General features: G+C 27.0%; 1 long non-coding RNA gene across 1 annotated transcript; it reads left to right on the forward strand.

Annotated features, from left to right (window-relative positions):
- Positions 1-14,444: 14,444 nt before the first annotated feature.
- LOC145100893 (uncharacterized) lies at positions 14,445-15,879 on the forward strand. Its single transcript, XR_013705349.1, has 2 exons — positions 14,445-14,774; positions 15,588-15,879. It is a non-coding gene; the product is annotated as an uncharacterized LOC145100893 (long non-coding RNA).
- Positions 15,880-16,432: the final 553 nt, after the last annotated feature.

The raw sequence follows: 16,432 nt of genomic DNA on the forward strand, positions 1-16,432 counted from the left end.
TAACTCATTTATTTTTGTCTTAGCATAACAATTATTAGTTGTATGACCATTACGCCCACATTTATGACAAATAATAATATATTTTTATTTTCTTTTGGATTTTTTTATAATTTGGTTTATAAGGTTTTTTAGATTTCGAAGCATAATCTTTGCCCTTTTTATAATTTTCTGGAAGATTATGTTTCTTTTTCCTGAAATATTTTGAAGATCTTTTCTTATATACTTTAGATTTTGAAGTAAACGGACTATTCAAGGGCTGATAACCATATTGTTGGCAAAAATTTTCCAATTCATTTTTACTGTTAATTCTATCCTTTTTGAGTTTTTCTTTAAACCTAAGATCAGCACAAACTGCTAATCCCTCTTTATTAATATAGTTTATTAAATCTCCATAAGTTAAATTTTGATAAGGGATTGTATTATTAAAATTTTCTCTTAATTTTTGTCCAACTCTTTCTGCAAAGAGTTTTGGAAGGCCAGCAATAAAACGTACTTTCCAATCAGACTCTTTACAATCAAGTCTCGAAAAAACTTTAACAAGATAATTATCTTTATACCATCTAAAATCAGTAAGTTTTTTGCAATTTAAATTCATTAAAATTTCTGAAGCTTTTTCATGAAAATTAGTAGGATCTCCTACAAAGTTTTTTATAATAGCAAAAATTAACGTGTTAACCATATCATCTTCAAACGTTTGTATTTGTTGATTATTTTCTTGTTTTATAATAGTTTTCTTAGCAGATAAAATATAATCTTTTTCTTCTTGTGAAATATAGAAATCACACCAGCCTTTAAGACTGCCAGTAAAACCAGAAGTAATAATATTAACAATTTAAAGTTGAATATTATTATGAGATTTATAAGCATTAGCAGCCATAGTCATTTCTTGTAAAATATTCATAATTTGATGTTCGGAATGGCCATCAATATTCCATTCATCAACAGTGGAGTTGCAATAAACATATCGTTAATAATAATTTCTCATTTTGGTGGAAAATTAGCAATAATTTCATTATTATAAATAATATCTTTATATTTTTTCTATAAAATGGGAACGATAGAATCATTTTTAAATGGGTAATTTATTTTATGTTTAGGGGCATAAATTAATTCAAACCATTGAAAAAAAGGAGAATGAATTTTATTTGATAAAACATAATCTTCCCAAAGGCCTAAATGGAGAAATCTTAAGTAGTATGAAAAATTTTCTTCGTGCGAAGCTTTTTTTTTTATTGTTATAATCTTTAAAATTTTAAAGTTCATCAATAAAATCTTATTTAGTAGGACTAGGAAGACTATTTTCATTATTTTGATCATCTTGAAATAATGGTTTGGGAATAGAATTAGTATAGTCAACAGTTTTTACTTTTAAAGATCTGGACTTTAATAACGAAGATTTTGAAGAGCATGTTTCTGGGATAAAAGAAGTTGATAATCTGGATGATGAAATATTTAAGGAAGAAAAATTTATATCTACAGAACCATCATTATATTCAATAATATTTGAGATTTGTTTTGAAGAGTCTAGTGGTTTTGGATCGATAACATTTTGTAAGTTCCAATTACATGATTGAGTTATATCAGACCATTTTAATCTTTTTGGTGTGTGAACTTTTGTATGGCTAATATTTGCTTCAAAAATAATTGTTTCATTTCTAGGACTTGATAAACGTGTTTTCGGTTCAAGTGTAGTTGTCATAGTTTTGTAACAAACACGATAAATTATTGCTAAAGGCTTTGTATCATCTTTAAATTCTAAATTTTTTGTTTCTATAGTTAACACCAAAGTATCTAAAATATTTTTATCAAATAATCCTACAGAAAAATTTGGATAACAATTGAAATAAATAGGTCCGTTAGCAATATTTGTTTCAGCCATAGCTAAAATAGAATTTTAAAAATCTTTATGTCTCTTGTCTCTTAAAATAAGGAGAACATGGGCATCTATTCCAATTCTAAATAGAGGCTTGATAGCAATTTGGACTAAACCGACATGTAAAAATTTATATTTTTTCAATGCTCTAGAATAGATCGTGATGATAACAAATGTAAATTTTGTTGGTTTTGACCAATAGACAAAGTTTGCTCTGTCATTTTAATAGAATAACCTTGAAAATAATCAAAAGTTCCTATTCTATATATTGTATTAACATTAGTTTTAGGTATTGTCCAATTATTCAAACTTTGTTCTATGTTATTAATGGTTTCTTCAATAGAATTTATTTGATTATCATCATAATCTTGTTCATTGTTGATACTTTTACCAGGAATATTTTTTTTGGATAGTATGCCCGAAAATTTACTCATATTTAATTAATTTTGCTTTAAAATTCTATAAAAAAAACTTGTTTTAATAATGGTGAACAAAGGGGAATCATCCCGGCAATGATTATGGTCCGACACCGCGACTTACGTCCTTATCTGCTCGCTTTACGCTAATCCAACCAATCACTGGTCTTGTCTCTGAATCATGCTTATTAAAACTTATAAATTTCTTATAGAATACTAAACCAAAATTCAATAAATTTGAAATAAATATACGATGCATAACCACCCCAAAAACTTATATATATATATATATATATATATATATATATATATATATATATATAGGGTTGAGATCTGTTGAGAACCCATAGTTTCTCGAGAACCTAAGAAATAAAAGTGAAGTGTTAAATCAAAATTAACTAATTAAAGGCATGATCGTCATCTTATCGATCCCATTTAATGTTTAATTTTTTGTATTATTGGAAATATTATTAAAAGGTCTAAAAATTAATAAAATAAATCAAATTTAAGAGTTTTTTTTTAAAATCAATTTTCGATTTTTTTTTAAATGGAGATTTTTTTAATTTTTTTCAGAAAACATGAATTTTTAACAAAAATTAAATATATATATATATATATATATATATATATATATATATATATATATATATATATATATATTAAAAAAACTGCAAATTTTTAAAGAAAAAACTGCATTATTTTTCAAAAAGAAACTCCAATTAAATTTAAAAAAATTATAATTTTTTTAAAAAACTGCAATTTTTTTCTTAAAAAGAGCATATTTAAAAAAAAATGTAAATTTTAAAAAATCAGCAAATTAAAAAAAAACAAAAATATTTAAAAACAAAAACTCTAATCTTTTTAACAAAAACAATCAACGTTTTAGGTGCACATATGCATATTTCTTATACTATAAAATTCGTAAGTAAATCATAAAAAATCGTATTTTTATTAATTAATCTATGAACATAATTGTATAAGTATTTTATTTGATACAAAAGAAAATTTAAATAATAAAAAATGCGACAAAGATTCACAGTGTTATTATTTCTTCATATTAAGATCTTCATTTTATTTTTCAATTTATCACTTTTCGCATCTTATTTAAAGAGAATTAAAGAAGGAAGAGAAATGAAATTCTATAGTGGATGATAAATGAGAACTTACCCAAATAAAACAGAAGCTGAAGTGTTTAAGACATCTGTCTCGCCAACAACTATTTTAAAATGCATCAATTCGGATACATAATAACCTGATGTTCCACTACCATCTCCATAGTGGAGATCGTAGGTGCATTGATTATCGGAACATGAGTTGGATTTCGGAGAACATCTTTCGTCCGAACATAAGATAGGAGAAGATGTGGAGGAGCTTGTAGGATCATAGATAGTAATAGGAATCTGTTCAAAGAAAGAAAAATCATACATATAGTACCAATACTAGTTAATAAAAAAAGTCACACCTTATAAGAAATGATCAGAACATACTTATAGTGTGGATGAAGTAGGGCAAGATTGGCAGGGTTCACAACCTACCCACAACAAGTTGCTTCCTGTATTAATTACTACATAGTATTCTTTTAGGGGGGGAATCCTAGCTTGATTTTTGTGTAGTACAAGCTACAAGTTAACCAAATTATAAGATGTTAAGGAATTGAAGAACATGTGACTAAGAACTGGAAAAATTGACTTGTTCACAAAGTCTTTTAAGTATAACTAAAACATATGCAAGAATAAAACAAGTGCAAGTCTTTGTTCATCAAAAACTATAAAGAAAAACGTGAATTGAAAAAGCAACTAAGAGATTAATACAATTTATACTAATCATGAAAGAAACCTAATGCGATACAGTTATTTACAAATAGAATCCTAAATAAATACCAAGAATTAAAAATTTGGCAGTTTTTCCCAAAATACCACCAACTATTTTTTTCCAGATTTTGTGTTTATAAAACAAAAGTTGGTGTGGTGATTGATAAGGTTTAAGCTTTATGACTGCACCACAGCAACAAAGAGAGGAATTGAAGAACATGTAACTAAGAACTGGAAAAATTGACTTGTTCAAAAAGTCTTTCAAGTATAACTAAAATATATGCAAGAATAGAACAAGTGGACGTCTTTGTTCATTAAAAACTATAAAGCACAACGTGAACTAGAATTGAAAAAACAACTAAGAGATTAATCCAATTTATACTAATAATGAAAGAAACCTAATGCAATACGGTTATTGACAAATAGAATCCTAAGCAAATACCAAGAACTTAAAATATAACAGTTTTACCCAAAATATCGCCGACAATTTTTGTCCCAGATTTTTTGTTTATGAAACAAAAGTTGTTGTACGTACCCAACATCAAAAGGATCGTACGTTCCTAATACTCCAAATCCAACAACCACATTTGGATCAGAATACTTGTATAGTATTCTACGATGTCTTAAACCATCTCTTTCCGCATGTTGTTTCAACTCAACGCCATGGTTGGTGGGAAAGGATTTTTCCAGCTTTAGAGTCACCGAAAACCCAAGAACACCAACAGCATGTAGCAGCACGAGACACAACAATGTCGAAGTCACCATTGGTCGTACAAAAAGGGAAACTGACATCTTTTTATATCAAGTATTTCTTCCGCTAAATCAGCTACGAATGAATCAACACTACAAAAGTGTAGTGTTGATTCATTGGTAGCTGATATAGCGGAAGAAATGCCCGATTTAAAAAGATGCCCATTTCCCTTTCTATACAACCAATGGCTACTTCGACATTGTTGTGTCTCGTGTTGCTGCATGTTGTTGGTGTTCTTGGGTTTTCGGTGACTCTAAAGCTGGAAAAATCGTTTCCCACCAACCATGGCGTTGAGTTGAAACGACATGCGGAAAGAGATGGTTTAAGACGTCGTAGAATACTACACAAGTATTCTGATCCAAATGTGGTTGTTGGATTTGGAGTATTAGGAACGTACGATCCTTTTGATGTTGGGTACGTACAACAACTTTTGTTTCATAAACACAAAATCTAGGACAAAAATAGTCGGGGGGTATTTTTGGAAAAACTGCCATATTTTAAGTTCTTTGTATTTATTTAGGATTCTATTTGTCAATAACTGTATTGCATTAGGTTTCTTTCATGATTAGTATAAATTGGATTAATCTCTTAGTTGTTTTTTCAATTCTAGTTCACGTTTTGCTTTATAGTTTTTGATGAACAAAGACTTGCACTTGTTCTATTCTTGCATATGTTTTAGTTATACTTGAAAGACTTTGTGAACAAGTCAAATTTTCCATTTCTTAGTTACCTGTTCTTCAATTCCTCTCTATGTTGTTGTGGTGCAGTCACAACGCTTAATCCTTATTAATCACCACACCAACTTTTGTTTCATAAAAACAAAATCTAGGACAAAAAATAGTTGGGGGTATTCTGGGAAAAACTGCCAAATTTTTAATTCTTGGTATTTATTTAGGATTCTTTTTGTCAATAAGCGTATTGCATTAGGTTTCTTTCATGATTAGTATAAATTGGATTAATCTCTTAGTTGTTTTTTCAATTCTAGTTCACGTTTTGCTTTATAGTTTTTGATGAACAAAGACTTACACTTGTTCTATTCTTGCATATGTTTTAGTTAAACTTAAAAGACTTTGTGAACAAGTCAATTTTTCCAGTTCTTAGTCACATGTTCTTCAATTCCTTAACATCTTGTAATTTGGTTAACTTGTAGCTTGTACTACACAAAAATCAAGCTAGGATTCCCCCCCCCCCCCCCAAAAAAAAAATACTATCTAGTAATTGATACAGGAAGCGACTTGTTGTGGGTAGGTTGCAAACCCTGCCAACATCATCCACACTACAAGTATGTTATGATCATTTCTTATAAGGTGTGACTTTTTATTAACTAATATTGGTACTATATGTATGATTTTTCTTTCTTTGAACAGATTCCTATTACTATCTATGATCCTGCAAGCTCCTCCACATCTTCTCCTATCTTATGTTCGGACGAAAGATGTTCTCCGAAATCCAACTCATGTTTCGATAATCAATACACCTACGATCTCCACTATGGAGATGGTAGTGGAACATCAGGTTATTATGTATCCGAATTGATGCATTTTAAAATAGTTGTTGGCGAGACATATGTCTTAAACACTTCAGCTTCAGTTTTATTTGGGTAAGTTCTCATTTATCATCTGCTATAGAATTTCATTTCTCTTCCTTCTTTAATTCTCTTTAAATAAGATGCGAAAAGTGATAAATTGAAAAAAAATGAAGATCTTAATATGAAGAAATAGTAACACTGTGCACCTAAAACGTTGATTGTTTTTGTTAAAAAGATTAGAGTTTTTTGTTTTTTAAATATTCTAGTTTTTTTTTTTTTAATTTGCTGATTTTTTAAAATTTACTTTTTTTAAAAAATGTTGTTTTTAAGAAAAAATTGCAGTTTTTAAAAAAATTACAATTTTTTAAAATTAAATTGGAGTTTTTTTGAAAAATAATGCAGTTTTTTTTTAAAATATATATTTTTTTTAATTTTTGTTAAAAATTCATGTTTCCTGAAAAAAAGTAAAAAAATCTCCATTTAAAAAAATCGAAAATTGATTTAAAAAAAATCTTAAATTTGATTTATTTTGTTAATATTTAGACCTTTTTAATAATATTTTCACTAATACAAAAAATTAAACATTAAATGTGATCGGTAAGATGACAATCATGCCTTTAATTAGTTAATTAACGCTTCACTTTTATTTCATTAGAACGGATCTCAACCCTCTATATATATATATATATATATATATATATATATATATATATATATATATATATATAAGTTTTTTGGGGTGGTTATGCATGGTATATTTATTTCAAATTTATTGAATTTTTGTTTAGTATTCTATAAGAAATTTATAAGTTTTAATAAGCATGATTCAGAGACAAGACCATGATTGGTTGGATTAGCGTAAAGCACGCAGATAAGGACGTAAGTCGCGGTGCCGGACCACAATCATCGTCAGGACGATTCCCCTCTGTTCACCATTATTAAAACAAGTAAGTTTTTTTTATAGAATTTTAAAGCAAAATTAATTAAATATGAGTAAATTTTCAGGCATACTATCCAAAAAAAAATATATTCCTGGTAAAAGTATCAACAATGAACAAGATTATGATGATAATCAAATAAATTCTATTGAAGAAACCATTAATAACATAGAACATAGTTTGAATAATTGGACAATACCTAAAACTAATGTTAATACAATATATAGAATAGGAACTTTTGATTATTTTCAAGGTTATTCTATTAAAATGACAGAGCAAACTTTGTCTATTGGTCAAAACCAACAAAATTTACATTTGTTATCATCACGATCTATTCTAGAGCATTGAACGAAATATAAATTTTTACATGTCGGTTTAGTCCAAATTGCTATCAAGCCTCTATTTAGAATTGGAATAGATGCCCATGTTCTCCTTATTTTAAGAGACAATAGACATAAAGATTTTTAAAATTCTATTTTAGCTATGGCTGAAACAAATATTGTTAACGGGCCTATTTATTTCAATTGTTATCCAAATTTTTCTGTAGGATTATTTGATAAAAATATTTTAGATACTTTGGTGTTAACTATAAAAACAAAAAATTTAGAATTTAAAGATGATACAAAGCCTTTAGCAATAATTTATCGTGTTTGTTACAAAACTATGACAACTACACTTGAACCGAAAACATGTTTATCAAGTCCTAGAAATGAAACAATTATTTGTGAAGCAAATACTAACCATACCAAAGTTCACACAATAAAAAGATTAAAATGGTCTGATATAACTCAATCATGTAATTGGAACTTACAAAATGTTATCGATCCAAAACCACTAGACTCTTCAAAACAAATCTCAAATATTATTGAATATAATGATGGTTTTGTAGATATAAATTTTTCTTCCTTAAATATTTCATCATCCAGATTATCAACTTCTTTTATCCCAGAAACAGGCTCTTCAAAATCTTCGTTATTAAAGTCCAGATCTTTAAAACTAAAAACTGTTGACTATACTAATTCTATTCCCAAACCATTATATCAAGATGATCAAAAAAGTGAAAATAGTCTTCCTAGTCCTACTAAATCAGATTTTATTGATGAACTTCAAATTTTTAAACAACAATTATGAGTTCTAAAGTACAAATTAATTGTTCAAAAAATAATAAGCTTTGGGCTAATATGTTAAAAAGGCACTGGAAGATAAATTCTAATATATGCAAAACCATTCAACATATAGAAGAAACTAGAACTCATGAAAATTATAATTTATACAAAATACCTCCATACACTAATAAATATAATAAACAAATAGAAAAAAATTCTAGGCTAAAGATAGGAATAAAAAATACGAAAAATCAAGAAGTCATAATTTAGAATCAATAAAACATATTTCTTCAATCCTAACAAAAACAACCTGTTAAAATGAATTTCTCGAATTTAGAATATCAAGGTTATTTTGATTACTTAAAATATATTGAGTATTATAAAGATTATAACAATAACAAAAAAGCTTGGCACGAAGAAAATTTTTCATACTACTTAAGATTTCTCCATTTATGCCTTTGGGAAGATTATGTTTTATCAAATAAAATTCATTCTCCTTTTTTTCAATGGTAATTTATGCCCCTAAACATAAAATAAATTACCCATTTAAAAATGATTCTATCACTCCCATTTTAGAGAAAAAATATAAAGATATTATTTCTAATAAAGAAATTATTGCTAATTTTCCACCAAAAGGAGAAATTATTATTAACAATATGTTTATTGCAACTCCTCTAGTTCAAGCCCCAAATCAATTAACTACTGAAAAGGGTCTTCAAAAAATTATTTACCAAAATAATTATGCAAATGAAACCTTATCTAGTATTACCGAGCATTTAGTTAAAATTGAAGAAAAAAATTTCAAAGATAAAAACGTTAATAAGCAAGATATAGCAAGCACTAGTAATTTAAGTTTTGTTCCTTGCCAAATTGATGGTAATTTTAATCTAGGAAATATAGATTTAATTAACGAATTAGAAAAAAAGACTTTAAAAACTTCATATCTCAAACACTAACAATATTAATACTCTTACAAATGACGAATATGAAAATAGTGATATTAATAGTGAAACAAATTTTGAAACTCTTGCTCAACAATTTGTTGATACAAATGATGATATTAATCAACTCACTAATGAATTTTCTTAATAAAATTCATCAATCGAAGCAAAGCACTTTCGGAAAAAATCCAAAACCAACCATAAGAAATTATTGGAATAGACCATCTCTTCCAGATGTTCAACTTGAAGAACGAACTTTTCAATTTGATCGTTCTCAATATGATGGTAATTCTGTTGATGAATGGAATATTGATGGCCATTCCGAACATCAAATTATGAATATTTTACAAGAAATGACTATGGCTGCTAATGCTTATAAATCTCATAATAATACTCAACTTTAAATTGTTAATATTATTACTTCTGGTTTTACTGGCAGTCTTAAAGGCTGGTGTGATTTCTATATTTCACAAGAAGAAAAAGATTATATTTTATCTGCTAAGAAAACTATTATAAAACAAGAAAATAATCAACAAATACAAACGTTTGAAGATGATATGGTTAACACGTTAATTTTTGCTATTATCAAAAACTCTGTAGGAGATCCTACTAATTTTCAAGAAATAAACTTCAGAAATTTTAATGAATTTACATTGCAGAAAACTTACTGATTTTAGATGGTATAAAGATAATTATCTTGTTAAAGTTTTTTCGAGACCTGATTGGAAAGAATCTTATTGGAAAGAACGTTTTATTGCTGGCCTTCCAAAACTCTTAGCAGAAAGAGTTAGACAAAAATTAAGAGAAAATTTTAATAATACCATCCCTTATCAAAATTTAACTTATGGAGATTTAATAAACTATATTAATAAATAGGGATTAGCAGTTTGTGCTGATCTTAGGTTTAAAGAAAAACTCAAAAAGGATAGAATTAACAGTAAAAATGAATTGGAAATTTTTTGCCAACAATATGGTTATCAGCCCTTGAATGGTCTGTCTACTTCAAAATCTAAAGTATATAAGAAAAGATCTTCAAAATATTTCAGGAAAAAGAAACATAATCTTCCAAAAAATTATAAAAAGGGCAAAGATTACGCTTCGAAATCTAAAAAACCTTATAAACCAAATTATAAAAAAATCTAAAAGAAAATAAAAATATATTATTTATTTGTCATAAATGTGGGCGTAATGGTCATACAACTAATAATTGTTATGCTAAGACAAAAATAAATGAGTTAAATGTCTCTGAAGATTTGAAAGAACAAATAAGAAAAATTATTTTAAATACCGATTCAGATTCCGATGAAAGTATTTCTGATTTTCAAACAAATGATTTAAATATTCTCGAAAATACCACTTCAAGTTCAGATGATTCTGATATTTGTGAGTGTATTGGTAAATGTCACTATAATAATTTAATCAATGTAATTACTAGTAGTTCCATTAATGTTTTTTCACAAGATGATAAAGATACTTTCAACTCTCTTGATTCTATAAAAAATAAAAATATCCAAGAATTATTAATAAAACAGATGCTTAATAAAAATAATTACATAACTCCTGCTAATAATGAAAATTTTAATTTAAAAAATATATATGAAAGATTTACTGAAGCAAAGCCAATTTCTATGCAAGAACTTCAAGAATAATTAAAAATAGTAAAACAAGAAATAAAAGAAATAAAAATAAAATTTTAATTTTAGAAAAAGAAAAACCTTCTACTTTTAAAAATAAAAATATAGAAATTAATAACGAAGAAGAAAATAAAATTGAAAATGTAACTATTGGTAAAATTAAAAATAATCAAGTTTCTCAAAAATGGAACACTCAAATTACTTTAATCAAGGATAATTTTAAAATCAACCTAATTGCTTTAATTGATTGTGGTGCTGATATGAATTGTATTCAAGAATGAATTTTCCCTACACAATTCTATGAAAAAGCTGCATCTAGACTCACCTAATTTTAGTAAAAGATCTCTCTTCTCCATTAATTCTAGCAACGCATTTCATTACAAAAGTATATCCTTTTATGGTTCATAATGATGGTATAAGAACCAATGTTTTTGGAAAAGAAATTATATTTAAATTTTGTGAACCTCCTCTATATTCAACGATTAATGTCCTTAATTATAAAACGCAACAATCCAAATATCTTATTAACGAAATAAATAATGTTCGAATAACTAATCAATTAAATGATAACAATATTCAAAACAAAATAACATGTTTAAAATTAAAATTTGAAAAAAAAAATGTTTGTTCTAATATTCCTAATGCCTTTTGGAATAGAAAACCACATATTGTAGAACTACCATATATAATTTTTTTTTAATGAAAACGATATTCCTTCAAAATCTAGAGCCATTCACATGAATAATGAATTAGAAAGTCATTGTAAAAATGAAATTCAAGATTTAATAAATAAAAAACTCATAAGACCTTCTAAATCACTGTGATCTTGTTCCGCATTTTATGTTATGAATGCCGCAGAATTAGAAAGAGGATCACCAAGATTAGTTATCAATTATAAACCTTTAAACAAAGTTGTAGAATGGATTCGTTATCATATTCCTAATAAAAGAAATTTGCTAAAAAGGCTTTATGATTCAAAAATATTTTCAAAGTTTGATATGAAATCAGGATTTAGGCAAGTACAACTTCATGAGGAAGATAAATACAAAATTGGTTTTAATGTTCCCTTCAGGCATTTTAAATGGAATGTAATGCCTTTTGGATTAAAAAATGCTCCTTCTGAATTCCAAAATATTATGAATGATATCATAACTCCTATAAGTAGTTTTGTCATTGCTTATATTGACGATGTCCTAATTTTTTCAAAATCAATTGATCAACACTTTAAACATTTAAATCAATTTCATGATTTAATTTATCAAAATGGTTTAGCTGCCTATGCAACAAAAATGCATTTATTTAAAAATGAAATTCGTTTTTTAGGACATGATATTGTCAAAAACACTGTAAGACCTATTACAAGAAGCTTGCAATTTTCTACTAAATTTCCTGATGAAATTAAAGATAAAAAGCAACTTCAAATGTTTTTAGGATGCTTGAATTATATTCATGATTTTTTCAAAGATTTAGGGATTATATGTAAATCGCTTTATAATAGATTAAAAGACAATCTTGAACCATGGACTCAAAAACATATAGATATAATTAAATATATAAAACAAAAGGTCCCTACTTTGTATTGTTTAAATTTACCTCATCCCAATGCCATTATCATAGTTGAAACCGATGCTAGTGATATTGGATTCAGAGGTATTCTAAAACAAAATTTTGTTAACTCAACTGAGGAACAATTGGTTCGATATTACTCTGGTGCATGGAATGATACATAAAAAAATTATTCAACTGTCAAAAAAGAAATTTTAAGTATTGTTTTATGTATTAAAAAATTTGAATATGATTTATTTATGAAAAGTTTTTTTATTAAGAATAGATTGTCAATCTGCAAAAACTATTTTAGAAAAAGATGTGAAAAATATTATTTCCAAGCAAATGTTTTCTCGTTGGCAAGCCCTCTTAGGTAACTTTGATTTTGAAATAGAATTTATAAAAGGATAAAATAATTCGCTTCCTGACTTTCTTTCTCGAGAATTTTTGCAGGGAAAATGAGTTCGTCATCCTCTTCCAAACATGATGACAAGAAGCCAGTCTCTCAAAAGCTTGTTCCATTTCAAAATCAAAATCGTTTTTCTCCTTTAACTCTTACTTCTAAGAATTCACAACTTTATTCTAATATCCTTCAGTCAAAACTTGTTACTCCAAAAGTTACTTCAACCGACACGATAAGCAGTTTTGTAAAACCTATCACTCCTCAAACTCAAAAATTTGTTACTCCTAGACCTTCTGCAAAAACTCCTTATGTTCTTAATCCAAATTTCTTAAGAGTTCAAATTCTTGAAGATTTTCAAATCCATAAGTTACATCAAGGTTTTCATATTCTCACAAATCATCTCTTTGGTCAAGGGAAAACCTTTTATATTTATTCATATAAAACTCGAGAAATTCCGCAAGAATCTGGTTCAGTCAATTTTGTTCATCGTTCTAATTCAAAAGAGGGAAACATTGATTTTAGCAAAGCGCATATTATTAAAATCATCTCTCCAGAAAGTTGGGTTCCAAATCTTCACTCTGAAAAATCTCTTATAAGTTATCCTGCTTATCCCACATTTTCTTACTATGATTATCAAGATGCCTGGACTAAGGCATTATTTGTTCGGAATTATTCACACTCATGGTTTATCTTCTTTGATTTGAACTTCAATTGTGAATATCCAAGATGGTTTATCAATTGGTACAAATATATGGGAATTCTTCCAAATTGTTTACCAAAAGAAATTTACACTGGATATCTCAAATTTAAGGAATAGTTTATTCAACAAATTCCAGAATTTGAATATATGTTACAATTCACCATGATATTTAAAGTTCCATCGATAATGTCTTGGACTTTTCATTATCAAGAAGCAAAGGATTCCTTTCCTCCTTGGCTGAATCGCCAATTTCGCTCAAAATGGTGGGATAAAATGAAGATTTCTCAAGCCAGTGAACAGGCAGTAATTAAACATTATCAAGAAATATATATTCAAAAACCAGAGGTTGAAGCCACTTTTATCAGCAGTCTTCCTCAAAGTGATGTGGATCTAATTGAAAGAATTAAAGATGCTGCTACCTCTTCTCCTGAAGAACTTCAAAAGCTACTTCAAGAAATTCGCCAAACTCCATCAGTTTCAAAATATTCTCCAAAATCTATAAAAAAATGATTTATTTCAAGACTCTCAGGACCCTTTTAATGATCCTTATGAAGAATAAGAAATTCTTATCATTAAATTTGGTGTAATACCTTCAATGTAAGGTATTCGTTTCTTCTATTATCAAAATTATTATTTCAAATACGAGTGTGTATAAACTGTGTGAGTATACATAATATATGTATTTATAGTGTAAAAACAAATATTATCAAATTTATTATCAAAATTATTTATTCTTATCATCAATGATAATATGAAGACAAGAAACTTTAGAAGATGCTCTATAATGGCATACTTTATCAAAAGAAGATATTCATTGATTACAAACGACAATTTCTTCAAAAAATGAGTAACAACCACTTACAAGTAATTGATTGACCATTTGATCATACGGCAAATTTCACTACAAGATTTCAAGGCTTTGAAGACTTCAAGATGAATATAAATAGACATCATATTTGAGTAGAGGCAAGCAAGAAAATATTCATTCTCTAAAAAATGTTCATCCCATGTCTAAAAAATCTCCAAGAGTCTCTCTTTCTACTAGTAGATGTTCACAGTCTCTAGATTTTCAAATCATTCTTTCTCCAGATGTATGTATTGATTGTAATTCAAGCTTAATTCAAGAAGGTACTATCTAAATATTTTATCGTTGTATTGTTGTTATTAAATTTATTTCTCCATGATAGTTTCATTTCGAGTTATTCTAACTATTAATTCTACAAGATTTGAAATTTTTGTTAAAATAGTACTCGTTTTTAATAATCAAGTTAATCAAATTCATGCTTAAATTATTTAATAATGTCTAACAAAATATTGATGATTTGTATTCCTAATAGAAATATTCTTTTCAGAATACAGCAAATCCAAGAATCTATAAATAACTCTCAGCAAAATCTTAAAGATTCTTATAAACCTACTAATCTAGGTACGATTTTAAACAATAATTATATTCATCATGCTAAATGGCTCATAAGAGCTAGTATTAAAATTTGTTACAAACAGATACGTTATCTAAAAACAAAACTATTTGTTTTCTAAAAATAATATTTAAAAAAAATGTTTTAAATATTTTAATTATATAAGTATGAACTCTCTATAGATAAAGGAAACTCAATTAAATACAAACACTAAAATGGTATCTCTATAGATTAAGAAAACTCAATTGAATACAAACACTAAAATGGTATTAGAAATATATATATATATATATATATATATATATATATATATATATATATATATATATGGTTCTAATTTTGAATATATAATGGCACCATGTTATTAAATTTCCTGCAGTACTATTCTCATGTACAATTGTATATATTGTAAACTAATCGTACATGTTATATATTTTGATTGGTACATAATAACTAAATGACCACTTTATGTTTTCATATTTCAAACTTATAATGTTGCATTTCTAATTTGCTTATATTACAGGATATATATCTTTGTTCGCATTAAAAGGAGCTGTCCATTTTTCCTAACATGCAATTTACCAGGGGCGGACGGACGCAGGAATAAGTAGCAATAGGTACACAAAAAAATTCCGATAAAATATAACAATAAAAAATTACGAGTGCATTAAACATAACATACTATTGTAGACAAACTTCGTGAATGGAAAATTGGTCTTTCCATGGCCAGTTTCTTGGTCTCGTGGAGTTTGTTTCTGTGTTGATTGTGGTTATATAAAGTTTTGAAGGCATTATTACCAAATTTTCATTCCGAATTAATGCATTTTTATCGGTTCCATTGTTTAGAGGAAAATATAATATATAAATGCCAACTAATAGATGCATTTTTATAAGTTCGATACATTCTGCTTGACAAAACAAACGAATCTATTCAAAATGTAAAATCAGACATAAATTGAATTGACCTAAATTTTAATAATTATGAAGAAAAGCAGTTGTTTAATTTGAAACTTATGTATGGGAGAAATGTTAAAATAGGACCCCCACGGGAGGAGGCTAGCTCGTTGGGTAATTAGTTTACGAAAAAAGTGAATATAAGATTGTTAAGTATATAACCTTACATATAGAACATATTAAAACTAGGTAATTTTGATTAATCTTATCTTATGTAAAAATAAATGACTATTCAATGTCTACATTTAATCCTAATATATCTACAAATTTTGTCTTATTCCTTCATTCACTCCATTATTTTCTATCACTTCTTATTTAATTCCTTTTTGATAAAATTATTCAAACGGCTTACATATAAGTAAAGATCTTTACAAATTCAAACTACATATGTTTTTCCATTTGAAAATTTTCAAT

Source organism: Lactuca serriola, chromosome 1 (genome assembly GCF_051521515.1).
Source record: "Lactuca serriola cultivar US96UC23 chromosome 1, Lser_US96UC23_V15, whole genome shotgun sequence".
Classification (NCBI taxonomy): domain Eukaryota; kingdom Viridiplantae; phylum Streptophyta; class Magnoliopsida; order Asterales; family Asteraceae; genus Lactuca; species Lactuca serriola.